This window comes from Tachypleus tridentatus, chromosome 7 (genome assembly GCF_004210375.1).
Source record: "Tachypleus tridentatus isolate NWPU-2018 chromosome 7, ASM421037v1, whole genome shotgun sequence".
Lineage (NCBI taxonomy): Eukaryota > Metazoa > Arthropoda > Merostomata > Xiphosura > Limulidae > Tachypleus > Tachypleus tridentatus.
The window spans coordinates 129,224,223-129,241,331 of NC_134831.1; the positions used below are offsets into that span (position 1 = coordinate 129,224,223).

The 17,109-nt window shown below is 37.0% G+C and overlaps 1 long non-coding RNA gene across 1 annotated transcript in view; it reads left to right on the top strand.

Annotated features, from left to right (window-relative positions):
* Positions 1-7,816: 7,816 nt before the first annotated feature.
* LOC143258114 (uncharacterized) overlaps positions 7,817-17,109 on the top strand; it is a 31,738-nt gene continuing 22,445 nt past the window's right edge. The window contains exon 1 of the long non-coding RNA XR_013032148.1: positions 7,817-7,910. This is a non-coding gene — a long non-coding RNA (uncharacterized LOC143258114). The remainder of the gene's footprint in view (positions 7,911-17,109) is intronic.

The following is a 17,109-nucleotide window of genomic DNA, read 5'->3' on the forward strand; positions in this document are numbered from 1 at the left end:
GAAGAGAAACTTTGACCTTTCCACCAGACTTTACGATTGTACTGCATTTTATCGCTCAACGAGCGTAGAGTTGGTAGTGTGCCTTGCACGTGCAGATTACCACAGATTCTCAGGGTTCGGCTGGAATAGTTTACGGCACAGCTGCGTATTGTGTGTAGACAGACACTGTAAATTCTACGGTGCTTGGCCTTTAAAAACGGTGAAGTATCGTTATGCGTTACTTTCTAGCATGGGATCCAGATTGTGGGTTAAATAACATATTATAAACTTAACAGACAACACTTTTAAATATTTATTAAATGTTAAATTTTGAGAGATATTGTTTATAGATCCTGTTCAGGATTGTAATTATGAAAATACACAGACACCTAAAGGTACAAAATGAACGTGTGAATCAACAGTCTTTCTTTACCCTCTTGTTATAAACAAAGTCTACAGTTGAATGGTTGAAGTCTACAGTCGAATGGTTAAATCGTGCTGGTTGCAGATTTCTTGAGGTTCTTATAATCTTCAAAATATTGTTCGGTTTGTCGCCAATTGATCCCCGCTAGGACACATGTAAGTTTACAGTTTTACAACGCTAAAATCAGGGGTTCGATTCCACTCGGGAGACTCAGCAGATAGCCCGATGTGGCTTTGCTATAAGAAAGCACTTGTCACTGATCAATAATAGGTGCGTTTCGAAATTTTATTGCACAAGCCTGCGATGGTTTTCTTGTCTTGACGTTTATGTTTCATGTTCCACAGTTATTCCTGTACGCTGAGTCCAAAAGTGATATCCATTTTCTCCATCACGAACATGTTTTTCACAAAAACGTCATATCTACTTTTACATTAGTGGTTTGTTTTGTTTTGAATTTCTCGCAAAGCTACACGAGGGCTATCTGCGCTAGCCATCCCTAAGTTAGCAGTGTAAGACTAGAGGGAAGACAGCTAGTCATCACCACCCACCACCAACTCTTGGGCTACACTTTTACCAACGAATAATGGGATTGACCGTAACATTATAACGCCCCCACGGCTGGGAGGACGAGCATGTTTGGTGCGACCGGGATTTGAGCCGAGACCCTCGGATTACGAGTCGAACGCCTTAACACGCTTGGCCATGTTTTACATCAGTGAATCAATTTCACTGAAATCGGGTCACACTTTGTTATTTAAAATGTTGACAACCACTAACTATAGATTTCTCTAGACCAATCGCGACGTAAGAATCTTATGGATCATTCTAGAACCAAAACAAAATAACAGAAATGTTAATAGCGGTAAACGAAATAAAATTTTGACCTAATTAAGTTTTTTTTTCATCCTAATTTATAAAAAATACGTGATGGGAAAAAATATTTTCGAAATCAGCCTAGGTGGATCATAGAAATCCTTTACTAAAACCAAATCAGCGTTTAGGAAGTTTATGAAGAACTGTATTATTTACTTACAAATGTGCAGATAAAGATTTATTTTGTTGTGGATCTAATTTATTTGTGTGAAATTCTGATAAATAGTGCAATGTCTAGATTTTTTGTTCAGTTTTACAGCAGAACCCGTTTGGGTTATTGAACCCTGGATAAACGGTATTTTTTTAAAGCAACTCTTCGGACCCGTGTGAGTATTGTTGATAATTTTGACCCTGCATGGCCAGGTGTGTTAAGGCGTTCCACTCGTGATCTGAGGGTCGTGGGTTCGAATCCCCGTCGCACCAAACATGCTCGTCCTTACAGCCGTGGGGGCGTTATAATGTGACGGTCAATCCAACTATTTGTTGGTAAAAGACTAGCCCAAGAGTTGGCGGTGGGTGGTGATGACTAGTCTTGCACTTCTAAATTAGAGACGGCTAGTGCAGATAGCCCTTGAGTAGCTTTGCGCAAAATTAAAAAATTTTAGCGTTGTGATTCCGTAAACATGCCGCGATCTGAACGAGATACGATGTTTTCTGCTTTAATACTGAATGACGCAATTCTGGAAATATGCTGTTTTTTTGTTACATAATTCGCAATGTTTGCATTAGTTTTTACTAAAGTGAAGAAATCGAAAATTACAAGTTGTTGGTGCCATTGTGTTTTAACAGTTCTTTTATATTAATTTGATCGACAACCCTGAACTATCTCTTGTCCAATTAACTTTCTAACTGTCTGTCTATCTATCGAGATAACAACACGCTTAATGTCATTTTTTACTTCTATCATTCCGTCCAACGTACGTGACTTCAACCATTTCTTGGCTTGTAAAACTTCACGCCAGAATAATTTCACTTTCATTAACATGCTTCGTAATATATTCGCTAGTAAGACCCTGACGGCACAGAAGTTTCGCGCTACGCCGGTGCCAACAGATTCAGGCCAAACTAAGCTATGAACAGGAAAATTAGTTTATCTTCGAGCCGCAACTTCTAGGATGTACTTAGGATGCCGCACGCTCTTTCCCAAACGCCCTATCGATTGATGGCTTCTCTTAGGCTCACGGGCGTCACCACATTAGTGTGTCACATATTCCCCGAACTCAAGCAAGCTCTTCGTGCTGTATATTACTGACACTAGACTCAAAGTTTGTTATCGGCATCGAAGCAGATTAACGAGTAACGCATGCGCAGTACTCTACCCTTTAATGAGATGTCTCCTCCGAATGAGTAGAGCTAATTCACTGAATTTAGACACAGCGCTCAGCAAGCAAAGTTTAACTTAGAAATTTACCTTGTTTTGCTTACATGTTCTCAAGTATATATGATTGAAAAATCCTGTTCTCAGACTTATGTATTTTATACGTCAAAAAGAATGGAAAAATTAAAAATCCCAAGCACTCAACGTTTGGCTTAAGTAATAAATACGTATAATTAGTTTTTTCTTCATTTGTTGAAAATAAATAAACAGCGATAACGAGACAAAAATATTTCTGATTAATATGGTTGTCAATTACCTTTTTAATGGCAACCTTATAAATATTATCCGTATGTGAGAAATTTGTTGTTGTTTTTTTAATTTCGTACAAAGCTACACGAGGGCTTCCTGAGCTAGCAGTCCCTAATTTAGCAGTGTAAGACAGCTAATCATCACCACCCACCGCCAACTCTTGGGCTACTCTTTTACCAACGAAAAGTGGGATTGACCGTCACATTATAACGCCCCCACGGCTGAAAGGACGAGCATGTTTGGCGCGATGGAGATGCGAACCCGCAACCCTCCGATTACGAGTCGAGTGCCTTAGCCACCTGCCCATGCCGGGCCGCATTTGAGAAATGATTCGGATAATTATTTATTGAGTTATTACAGCATTTTGATAATTACTACACAGCTTTTTTATATATATATACATACGTGTTTGTGTGTCTAAAATTGGAATAAGCCTGAAGTTTTCAGCGAGGTCATTTTCTTGGGCTCGTGCTCAACAAAGAGGAAGATATTGTTCTACTATATCTCAGTGAACTTTAGAACCCATCAGTGAAAGCAAAAAATAACATATAATAATGTGTCAACCACAGCACAATAGATCTGCTGTGTGCACTGCCGACGAGGCTTTTCGTAGAATGCCCTGACTAAGTGGGACGGCTGGGATACGAGAGATGTATTAGTGATCTAGACACTATATATATATATCATGATTCTTGATAACAAGTAACACTCTTGAAGTAAAATGTATCTCAGAACGGCTGGTATGGGTATTAACACTTTTACTGATAAGCAGAGAACAACATTTCGGTCTTCTAAGGTCATCTTCAGGTAATTAAAAAGAGAGTTTGCAACTCAACGTTTCCGAGGGTCGCGGGTTCGAATCCCAGTCGCACTAAACCTGCTCGCCCTCCCAGCCGTGGGGGCGTTATAATGTGACCGTCCATCCCACTATTTGTTGGTAAAAGAGTAGCCCAAGAGTAGGCGGTAGGTGGCGATGACTAGCTGCCTTCCCTCCAGCCTTACACTGCTGAATTAGGGATGGCTAGCGCAGATTGCCTTCGAGTGGTTTGCGCGAAATTCAAAAACAAAACAACCCTGAGGACTATCTCACATTTCTTCAAAACGTTTTATGCACACAGTTTTGGTACCATTTGTTTTGCTGATTGCAGAGCTCCTGATAAGACAAGGGTAAGATAAAGTACTGTAAACAACTAGCAAAGATCGAATAGAACAAATCTTTAACTTGTATCTTTGACCCCGAAGCGGTATTATATGAAACGTAAACTCCATTTTTTATTTGTAAACTGAATAACGAGATTAGGCTTGAGGCTATGGTGAAAAATTAAACTTAATATATTTATCAGTATCAAGCAATCAACATTTAAAAGCCAGTTTAAATAAACTCTAACTAACAGTACCATTTAAAACCCAGTTTAAATAAACCCTAACAAACAGTACCATTTAAAACCCAGTTTAAATAAACCCTAACAAACAGTACCATTTAAAACCCAGTTTAAATAAACCCTAACAAACAGTACCATTTAATACCCAGTTTAAATAAACCCTAACAAACAGTACCATTTAAAACCCAGTTTAAATAAACCTTAACTAACAGTACCATTTAAAACCCAGTTTAAATAAACTTGAACTAACAGTACCATTTAAAACCCAGTTTAAATAAACCCTAACTAACAGTACCATTTAAAACCCAGTTTAAATAAACCCTAACAAACAGTACCATTTAAAACCCAGTTTAAATAAACCCTAACAAACAGTACCATTTAAAACCCAGTTTAAATAAACCCTAACAAACAGTACCATTTAATACCCAGTTTAAATAAACCCTAACAAACAGTACCATTTAAAACCCAGTTTAAATAAACCTTAACTAACAGTACCATTTAAAACCCAGTTTAAATAAACTTGAACTAACAGTACCATTTAAAACCCAGTTTAAATAAACCCTAAATAACAGTACATATGATTATTACTATTAAACTTTGTCTAAGACTTTTAAGAGTTGAAGTCCATAAATAACGTTTACTTATTTCTCTAATGTGATATTTCTGAAGGACTTTAGTTATATATTTTTTTTCTTTTTGAATAAAGAATGCGCTTCAGACATCACGCGTTCGTTCCAGTAGATAAAAACAAACTGTGAAATTCATTCAAATTTAGCCGAACATCCACGGCATGCAAAGCCAGCCGCGTATCGGACCATCTCACAGTAAGATAGAGAGAAAGAAGTAGAGATGTAATATACTCTTTTGGAAGGCCGATCGTGCTGAAAATTGCTGGTTCTGAGCATGCGCCGAGGTCTACTCCACATTTGAGTTTTGTTTTTTTTGTTTGGGAATTTCGCACAAAGCTACACGAGGGCTATCTGTGCTAGCCGTCCCTAATTTAGCAGTGTAAGACTAGAGGGAAGGCAGCTAGTCATCACCACCCACCGCCAACTCTTGGGCTACTCTTTTACCAACGAATAGTGGGATTGACCGTCACATTATACACCCCCACGGCTGGGAGGGCGAGCATGTTTAGCGCGACGCGGGCGCGAACCCGCGACCCTCGGATTACGAGTCGCACGCCTTACGCGCTAGGCCATGCCGGGCCCCACATTTGAGTACAGTGCGAGTTAGGTATCACGTGAGCATGGTGTGTGGGTATTTGTTGAGGAACCTGTTACTAATGATAACATACTTCTGTATTTCTCTGGGTTCTTGAGTTGTATGTAGTACCAGAACGTTTTCTACTTACGTAAATAAATATTTATACATAATGTTACAAACCCTTCTATTATGTACTGTAGCTGGTTTTCTTTCGTTTTTCGAGAAATACCAATTAGATATGAATTTTGCAAATAAGCAGTAATTCTATGAACAAAATTAACAATATATATATATATATATATATATACAGCCTTAAGACCATCTAGGTAGACTCTAGAAGTAAAGTCAGCGGTTCCAATTACCTTCGTAGAGTCCAGCGATACGATCGAATAATCGACGACAAGCTATAATACATTTAGTTTGGACTAATCAGTATGGAGAGGACAGAAACACCTTAATCGATTATATCTTATTCGCTTTCGTGTTTTACAATTGTTATTAAGTTTCTATTTTGTTTTCTTAAAGAAGATTCATCACAAAAACTCGACAGCTGCGGAGTTAGTGGCTGCGAAAGACAGCTCTATAAGTAAACGCTTAACATGCTATGTAACAAAACAAAAATCACATACTAGCATACCGCAATAGTAAGCACTTAACATGCTGTATAACAAAACAATAGTTACAAACTAGCATACCACAATAGTAAGCACTTAACATGCTGTATAACAAAACAAAAATCACAAACTAGCATACCGCAATAGTAAGCACTTAACATGCTGTATAACAAAACAATAGTTACAAACTAGCATACCACAATAGTAAGCACTTAACATGCTGTATAACAAAACAAAAACCACAAACTAGCATACCAAATAGTAAGCACTAACATGCTGTATAACAAAACAATAGTTACAAACTAGCATACCACAATAGTAAGCACTTAACATGCTGTATAACAAAATAAAGGTTACAAACTAGCATACCGCAATAGTAAGCACTTAACATGCTGTATAACAAAACAATAGTTACAAACTAGCATACCGCAATAGTAAGCACTTAACATGCTGTATAACAAAACAAAAACCACAGACTAGCATACTGCAGTAGTAAGCACTTAGCATGCTAATTACCAAAACAAAAACCACAGACTAGCATACTGCAGTAGTAAGCACCTAGCATGCTAATTACCAAAACAAAAATCACAGACTAGCATACTGCAATAGTAAGCACTTAGCATGCTAATTAACAAAACAAAAATCACAGACTAGCATACTGCAATAGTAAGCACTTAGCATGCTAATTAACAAAACAAAAATCACAAACTAGCATATTGCCATAGTAAGCACTTAACATGCTATATAACAAATGTAATGCAATAGTAAGCACTTAACATGTTATATAACAAAACAAAAATCGCAGACTAACGTACTGCAATAGTAAGCACTTAACATGCTATATAACAAAACAAAAATCACAAACTAGCATACCGCAATAGTAAGCACTTAACATGTTATATAACAAAACAAAAATCGCAGACTAACGTACTGCAATAGTAAGCACTTAACATGCTATATAACAAAACAAAAATCACAAACTAGCATACCGCAATAGTAAGCACTTAACATGCTGTATAACAAAACAAAAGTCACAGACTAACGTACTGCAATAGTAAGCACTTAACATGCTACATAACAAATGTATTGCAATAGTAAGCACTTAACATGCTATGTAACAAAACAAAAATCGCAGACTAACGTATTGCAGTAGTAAGCACTTAACATGTTAAATAACAAAACAAAAATGGCAGACTAGCGTACTGCGATAGTAAGCACTTAACATGCTATATAACAAATATAAAGGAATAGTAAGCACTTAACATGGTATATAACAAAACAAAACTAGCAGACTAATGTACTGCAATAGTAAGCACTCGTTGATATTTTAGATTCTTCTAAATTTACTGATATGATCATTAGCTTCTGATCGAAATAACTTTCTACGTAGATCGCAACTAGAAGAGTCACGCGCTGGCCTCGTGTAACAGCGGTGGACTTCGGAACTAGTAAGCCAGTTTCTAACACTCGTAATTTAAGTTGTAGACGCGTTATAAGAATAGCAGTTAATTTGTTAGCGTGGATGGAGGGGTGCTATTGATCGAGTACCTTCCTTTCAATGGCTCGAAAAGAGGCTTAAAAATTTTGATTTGAATAGAAAGAGAGAACTAAAAATTACCCCAGTAATAAATACAGTTAATTTAATATACTGTTTCACTTATAATGTATACATCAGTTTGGTACCTTCTCTATTAACAATATTAACGTAGTAATATGTTACATGATTTTTTTTTCCAGTGTCAACTTCTTTTTGCTGCACCGTTGAGTTATCTTTATAAACAGAGGAAACTTGAACAGAAACAAAGGTAACAAAAATAAGAACATAGTGATAGTATGTTAAAGCATAAATGTTTTATGATAATTTCTAGAGAAAATATGACGAATACGGTAATATTTTATTACTGGCTAAAGTAACCCTAATCGTACGTTACTTACTCGAACTCGAATTACGTTAATTTGTTGTTTATTCATTTAACTTTACATTATCAGCTAATGCTCTCTTTTCAATCTATATTAGTACAAAATATAAGTCTCCCAGTGGCTGAGTGGTATGTCTACGGACTCCCACCGCCAGAAATCGGGTTTCGATATCCGCGGTGAGCAGAGCACACATAGCCCATTGTGTTGCTTTGTGCTTAATGCCAGACACACAAACGAATTAAAAGTAAATATGTGCACTGTGTTTTACGATATACATTGGGCTATCTGCTGTGTTCGAGAGGAATCGAACCCCCAATTTTAGCGTTGTAAATCCGTAGATTTAGAAAATATAACAATCTCTCATGACCTTTTTTTGTCTTTCTTTTTTTCTCTCAAACATTGTTAAATATAAAGATAGCATGTTGTTACCAGGATTATTGGTACATATAATTTTAAGAATCACGTGAATGTGAATTGTCAGCTCTGGATTTAGACACAAAATTATTAAATGACTGAGCTTTCATTTTACACATGATGGAAACTGTAACCTTAGTAGCTGAGAAACAACATAACAGCTTTCTCTCTCATCTTATAACAAAACAATAAATACGTGAACATGATCTTTCTTTCACCTTTATATTCGTTTTTAAGCTGACAATAAATACGCGAGCACGATTTACGTGCCACTCTCCTATTCGTTCTCAAGCTAGAAAGGAAGTGGTAAACATGTAAGTTAGGAAAATATATCATATACTTCGTGTGTAATACAGCAAGACGCCGTGGAAAAGTATGTTGCTCATAATCACGTGATAATTCGGGAGATTTCTGGTGACTTTTTCTGCCTTTCAGATTTCTGAGTTCTTAAGATAGGCTAAAGTTGAATTTCTTAAAAGGTGACTGGTGACTAACTAATTCGATATCCTTCTAAAAGTATAACTATATAAGTATACTTAAAAGTATATTTTAAAATAACTTTAGCAACAGTAACAATAATCCCACACAACCACAGACGCGTAAGATTTCACTAAAATATATAAACCTCTAGATTAAAATCACACACAACCACAAACGCGTAAGATTTCACTAAAATATATATAAACCTCTAGATTATTACTAAAACCCCTAATACTAGGGTACATGAGGCCGGCTGGAATACGACAGATACAGTGTGGCTTAAACTTTATATCAACAACTTGCAGGAACAACAACCAATACAGTGTGGTCTCGACTAAGTTGGTAAAATGTACTATTATCAATTTTGTCCGTATCATTTATAAACACTTCTCTCTTTCCTCATTGTTCAACGATAAATCTGATTTCTTTTAATGGTAAAAATCGGGTTTGGATACATGTGGTGGGCAGAACACTGATTTCACAGTGCGCATATTCGTGCTTAACAAGAAGCAGACGTTTACAAATATTACAGTGTGTAATTAGCTGACAAAAACAAGGAAATATAAATAGTTTCAGTGAAGGATTCTGCAAGTGTTTTAGTGAGTGACGTTTAAAAGTTCAGAAATGGTAATTATTCCGGTTTAAAAAAATAATGGTATTTTACAAAACCAGCTAACAAAAGAAAATCCCCTGGATCGTTTCTAATAGTAGGAATATTTAGTTGAACCAAGGGTAATGATTTCCAGAGAACATCCCCTGCTCAAAAGATTTAGGGTGAGCAACGTAATATCGCTCATAAAAACAATATTTTTTTTAGCTGCTCCAGGAAACAAGAAGTAGTTCTTCCTAGATAAACTGTTGCTCAATCAGTTGATGGGTAAACAAAATATTGCTCGCAGAAAACGAAGACAAGTTGTTCCGGTGGACCTTTGTCTCACTCTTTTTAGGATAGCATTAATTTCTCTAGCAAAATAACGGCACGTATTGTGACCCTAGCCCTAAATCAATCTTCTGTTACTCTCGTTCACTAAGTGAGTCAAGAACGCTACAGACTGACGACTGGAAACGAGAGCTACCTTGTCTTCCATGCTATCCAGTTTATAATGAGTTTGTCTAATCAAACACGAAACTAGAGAAAACTGCCATCGAGCGAAATAACTTCGTTAAAAATAAAAAAATAATTCATCTTTATTGTTGTATAATCTACAGTTAACTTGCCTGTAATTGTACAGATATTTACGATTTATCAAATAATGTTTTGTTACAAGGGCTGTACAGATATTTACGATTTATCAAGTAGTATTTTGTTACAAGGGCTGTACAGATATTTACGATTTATCAAATAGTATTTTGTTACAAGGACTGTCCAGATATTTACTATTTATCAAATAGTGTTTTGTTACAAAGACTGTACAAATATTTACGATTTATCAAATAATGTTTTGTTACAAGGACTGTACAAATATTTACGATTTATCAAATAATGTTTTCTTACAAGGGCTGTACAGATATTTACGATTTATCAAGTAGTATTTTGTTACAAGGGCTGTACAGATATTTACGATTTATCAAATAATGTTTTGTTACAAGGGCTGTACAGATATTTACGATTTATCAAATAGTATTTTGTTACAAAAACTGTACAGATATTTACTATTTATCAAATAGTGTTTTGTTACAAGGACTGTACAAATATTTACGATTTATCAAATAATGTTTTGTTACAAGGACTGTACAAATATTTACGATTTATCAAATAATGTTTTGTTACAAGGGCTGTACAGATATTTACGATTTATCAAATAGTATTTTGTTACAAAAACTGTACAGATATTTACGATTTATCAAATTGTGTTTTGTTACAAGAGCTGTACAGATATTTACTATTTATCAAATAGTGTTTTGTTACAAGAACTGTCCAGATATTTACTATTTATCAAATAGTGTTTTGTTACAAGGACTGTACAAATATTTACGATTTATCAAATAGTATTTTGTTACAAAAACTGTACAGATATTTACGATTTATCAAATTGTGTTTTGTTACAAGGACTTTACAGATATTTACGATTTATCAAATAGTGTTTTGTTACAAGAACTGTACAGATATTTATTATAATAAACACAACATGAATAGTTTAACGTTATTTATGTCGAGTTTGTTAAAACACTTTCCAACAAGGTAACGATCACTGTTTGTTTGTTTGTTTTTTGAATTTCGCACAAAGCTACACGAGCGCTATCTGTGCTAGCCGTCCCTAATTTAGTAGTGTAAGTCTAGACGGAAGGCAGCTAGTCATCACCACCCACCGCCAACTCTTGGGCTACTCTTTTACCAACGAATAGTGAGATTGACTGTAACATTATAACGTTCCCACGGCTGAAAGGGCGAGCATGTCTGGCGCGACGGGGATGCGAACCCACGACCCTCAGATTACGAGTCGCACGCCTTAACACTCTTGGCCATGCCGGGCCCAACGATTATTGAGAAAAATCTGTTTGTAACGTGATCAGCAACACATACCTATCAAACATACGCGTCATTTGACAATAACACAGAAAAACAATTACACAAAAAACGATGTAAGAACTAAGACAGATTTGAAATTCTAACTTTAGTGGAGTTATATTACCAATTCTGGAGTTTACTGTAGCTCTTAGAATTATATTAAAAATCCTGGGCTTTACTGTAGCTCCTAGAATTATATTTCAGTTCCTGGGCTTTATTGTTGCTCCTAGAATTATATTACAAATCTTGGACTTTACTGTAGCTCCTAGAATTGTATTACAAATCCTGGACTTTACTGTAGCTCCTAGAATTATATTACAAATCCTGGACTTTACTGTAGCTCCTAGAATTATATTAAAAATCCTGGGCTTTACTGTAGCTCCTAGAATTATATTTCAGTTCCTAGGCTTTATTGTTGCTCCTAGAATTATATTACAAATCGTGGACTTTACTGTAGCTCCTATAATTATATTACCAATCCTGGACTTTACTGTAGCTCCTAGAATTATATTAAAAATCCTGGGCTTTACTGTAGCTCCTAGAATTATATTTCAGTTCCTGGGCTTTATTGTTGCTCCTAGAATTATATTACAAATTTTGGACTTTACTGTAGCTTCTAGAATTGTATTACAAATCCTGGACTTTACTGTAGCTCCTAGAATTATATTACAAATCCTGGACTTTACTGTAGCTCCTAGAATTATATTAAAAATCCTGGGCTTTACTGTAGCTCCTAGAATTATATTTCAGTTCCTAGGCTTTATTGTTGCTCCTAGAATTATATTACAAATCGTGGACTTTACTGTAGCTCCTATAATTATATTACCAATCTTGGACTTTACTGTAGCTCCTAGAATTATATTACAAATCCTGGACTTTACTGTAGCTCCTAGAATTATATTAAAAATCCTGGGCTTTACTGTAGCTCCTAGAATTATGTTTCAGTTCCTAGGCTTTATTGTTGCTCCTAGAATTATATTACATATCGTGGACTTTACTGTAGCTCCTATAATTATATTACCAATCCTGGACTTTACTGTAGCTCCTAGAATTATATTACAAATCTTGGACTTTACTGTAACTCCTAGAATTATATTATAAATCTTGGACTTTACTGTAATTCCTAAAATTATATTACAATTTCTGGACTTTACTATAGTTTCTAGAATTATAATACAATACCTGGACTTTACTATAGCTCCTAGAATTATATTACAATACCTGGACTTCGCTATAGCTCCTATGCGATCTCCAATGAGATCCATTTAAAGGGCTATCTAAATAATCATTCAAATGTGGCATCTCCCCATCCAAGACCCCAATAAATAAATCACAACTCATAAAGCTAATTAGCTCTGTTGAAGATTTAGGAAATACACGAAACCAGAGAACGTTCGAGAAATATGTTATTTCATTTGTCCATCAGAGTACGCGGCTGTCTAAAAACCTTGATTCAGAGTACATTCAACGTTTTGTTACAAGATGAACTATGGGTTTACTTTGTGGCATTTCTAGTTTTAATCCACGTGCTGTGGTCACGTTATCTTCGTCGTCCGTAATTCCTTGTCATCTTTTTCGAGTTGCTGTGCGCTCACGAAGGGGACGATAAATGTGACTCTGGTAACGTTATAAAGTATAACGAATACCCTCATATTTACTTTCATTTTTGTTTTTTTGCAGTGTAGGAGTAAGAAGGTACAGTTGATGTACATCAGTACAACCTTACGGTCCAAAAACCGTAGCTTTTCGAATTTTCAGTCTTTATGATGCTATAGAGCGCACTAAAACCGCGATGTAGGCTTAATTAATGTCTCGCGGGACAAAATCGATAGTTCCATAACCCAATTTTCCGCAACCGAGATTGGGAGAACTTACTGGCGATATAATGATTAGCCTTCATGGTGTTTGTAAAACGATATTTATATACACATATATACGCATGTGTGTGTGGCTGGGCAAAAATAAAAACGACTGCGAATTAAACTATCACCCCAGTAAAGATAGAAAGATGGATAGAGAGAAATTTTCATGGTTGAATTTAGTAGTGATAAAAGAAGAAGTCAGAAATAATTTGCTAAAACTTTAGTTTTTTACTTCGCATACAGGTAGCAACGATACATTTTTTTTTGTTTGTTTGTTTGGGAATTTCGCACAAAGCTACTCGAGGGCTATCTGTGCTAGCCGTCCCTAATTTAGCAGTGTAAGACTAGAGGGAAGGCAGCTAGTCATCACCACCCACCGCCAACTCTTGGGCTACTCTTTTACCAACGAATAGTGGGATTGACCGTAACATTATAATGCCCCCACGGCTGGGAGGGCGAGCATGTTTTTTTAGCGCGACGCGGGCGCGAACCCGCGACCTTCGGATTACGAGTCGCACGCCTTACGCGCTAGGCCATGCCGGGCATAGCAGCGATACAAATGAGTGATTAAATCATCACAGCGCCTTCTAAAGGCCTGTACTAAAAACAACTAAAACGGAAATTATAAACATTAATTTCAATGAGGGCGTGATACTGGTTTTGGAAGGTCACCTGCTGAGTTTTTACTTAACTAATTGTACACAAGAATTGTATAATAAATCTTTACTACTTTTCACTCAAACGTTCTAGTAAAGTTTATTGACGTTGTATCGTGTTGAAATAACAGTTTACCACTCATACATAAACTATTTATAAAATTAAAAGTGCAATGTGCTCACTTTACTGTGCTTTGTTTTAAATTCCTCTGTTTAACATCTCTATCATTTCTTAACACTCTTTCTCAGAAATTCCCCTGGGATAGTATTGATTTAAAATTCCAGTTGCCATGTCACGGTTACACGTACACCCTTGAGCAAATTAATTGAAACAAATGGTCATTTTACAATATTTTCAGCATGGCGGCCGGTGTAAGCTCGCTGGACCCGCTGATTTCCTTTAATAGTCATTTTTCCACACAGACGGCGTCACTTGCTGTGTTTTGCAGTACGGTCGATCTATTTTTGGGATATATGACGAAAAATTGAGGAATATTACGTCATTCGAAATTGCGTTAGAAGGGCAAGGACACCAGTCAAGAAACATCTTACCAACTCAATGAAGACAAAACGGTATCAATGGGGTCTGAAATACAAGAACTGGGTGCAAGAACAATGGAGAAAGGTGTTATTCAGTGACGAGACTCATTTCTTCGTACAGGGTCAAAGAAGTCTGCATGTTCGCAGATCTCCAGGTGAGAAACTTCGAGAATCTCACATCAGTCAGTTCGTAAAACATCCCTTGAAGAAGATGTTTTGGGGCTTTTTCAGGTACTATGGTGTCGGAGTCTTACACATCGTAGAAGGTGTGATGCGAGGACCAGAGTACATCAAAGTTTGCAGAGAAGAGTTATTCCAGAATTGAAAAAGAGATTTCCAGATGGATCTGGCATTTTTCAGCAAGATCTGGCTCCGTGCCACACATCGAAACTTGTGAAGAATTTTATGACTACAACGCGAATAGAGGTGCTGAACTGGCCTGGAAACTCTCCGGACTTAAATCCAATTGAAAATCTTTGGGCGATTTGAAAAGAAAGACTTTGGGGAAAAGACTGTACTACAAAAGATAAGCTAATTGAGGCCATAATTGAGGTGTGGTACCGCGATCCAAAAATTAGTAAATATTGCAGTCAACTCGTGGACTCGATGCCAAAGCGGATTAATGATCTTCTGAAAAATAAAGGCGATCATATCATGTATTAATTTGTGAGTAATTTTTGGATTCTCAGAAATAAAACAAAAAATTGAAAAAATCGTAATTTTCCGTCTTGTTTCAATTAATTTGCGCAAGGGTGTACTGTTTATCAGCAGTTATTGCTAGTTATAGATACAACAAGAAAAATAATGTATTTTGTTCCACTAGTTAATCACGTTTGTATGAGAAACAAACTGTTTGTCAACAGTTATTATTGGTCGTAGATATTCTTAGAGAAACAATGTCACCTATTTTATCTGCTTCTTCACAGAAACGTAAAAAAATATTTGCAGTAGTTTTTCTGCAAGATATCTGAAGATATTCTGGTTTAACTGCATTTTAATAGTTACAAGAAATATTGGAACGATGAACTGCTTATTGCTTTTAAATCTTCGTACATTTTCTTCTGTTGGTTGAAGATATTCTGGTTTAACTGCATTTTAATAGTTACAAGAAATATTGAAACGATGAACTGCTTGTTGCTTTTAAATCTTCGTACATTTTAAGAAAAAATATCCATATTCGTTTTGTTTTTCAGTAAAGAGAATCTTAAAGCAATAGTCACTCCTCGTTCATCAACATTTTATCGCAGCTTTTATAAATGTATTTTATAACTAGTTTCTATGAAAATAAAAAACAAACAAACAACATTTTCTATTTCTTATGATATTACACAGTTCGTAGTTAACAGCAAAAAGAAAAATATACTCTTCAAAAAAAGAAACGCAAAAGGCAAAATTTGAGACAAATTGTTAACAAGTTTATTCCGGGTAGTTCTGTATGACATGTGTGAAACTTTGTACATTCACTGCTGAACATCCAAAGTCTGCAAAGGCGAAGTCCACGCTCACTAGGTGAAGTTTAACGTCACTCAACGTCAATAACGAGTATGCCCCCCGTGAGCATCAATAACTGCTTGGCATCTCCTGCCCATGGAAGCGATGAGATGACGAATCACATCTTGTGAAATGGCTGTCCATACAGCCTGCAAAGCTGCTGCAAGCTGAGGTAGAGTCTGCGGTTGAGGTTGTCGTCGTCGCAGACGTCGGTCCAACTCGTCCCAAAGATGTTCGATGGGGTTTAAATCTGGTAATCTGGAGGGCCAGGGAAGAACGTTGATGTTGTGGTGTCTCAAAAAGACAGTGGTGAGTCGGGCTGTGTGAGGACGAACGTTGTCATGTTGAAAAACGTCGTTGACGTTTACCATGATGGGTTGCACATGGGGCCTAAGAATCTCGTCGACGTATCGTTGAGCCGTAAGATTCCATCGAATGTGCAAAAGGTCTGTTCTGGCATTGTAGGCGATGGCAGCCCACATCATGACGCTGCTACCACCAAATCTGTCAACTTCCTGCACACAGTTTGCTGCAAAACGTTCACCTCGGCGACGGTAAACACGGGTCCTTCCATCCTGCCTACGAAGCATAAAACGTGATTCATCGCTGAACCAAACATGCCTCCATCGTCGATGAGGCCATACCCGATGTGCCCGAGTCCACTGCAGCCGTGCTTGACGATGTTGTTGGGTGAGGATGACGCCTCTGACTGAACATCGAGGTCGGATTCCTGCATCTCGTAGACGGTTCCGTACGGTCTGATCGGAAATCCTACGCAGCCCTGGTATGGTTGAGGCAGTAGACGTCGCAGTGGTGGTCCTATCCCGAAGGTGACGTAACCGGATGTAGCGATCTTGTGCGGGCGTGGTCACACAAGGTCTGCCAGATCGTGGACGGTCACGAGTTGATCCATGTTGTTGGTGACGATTCCATAGCCTTGTGATGGTGGTTGGGTGGACATTCACAGCTCTGTCAACATCTGATCTGGATTCGCCTGCTTCCAAGTGACCAATGGCGTTGTTGCGTTGTGCTTCAGTCAGTCTTGGCGTAACTGTATTGCGTGTCGGTGGCTTAACACTAAGCTATGGAAACCGAGAACCCGTCACTTTTATAGGGATTTTGAACACGTTGC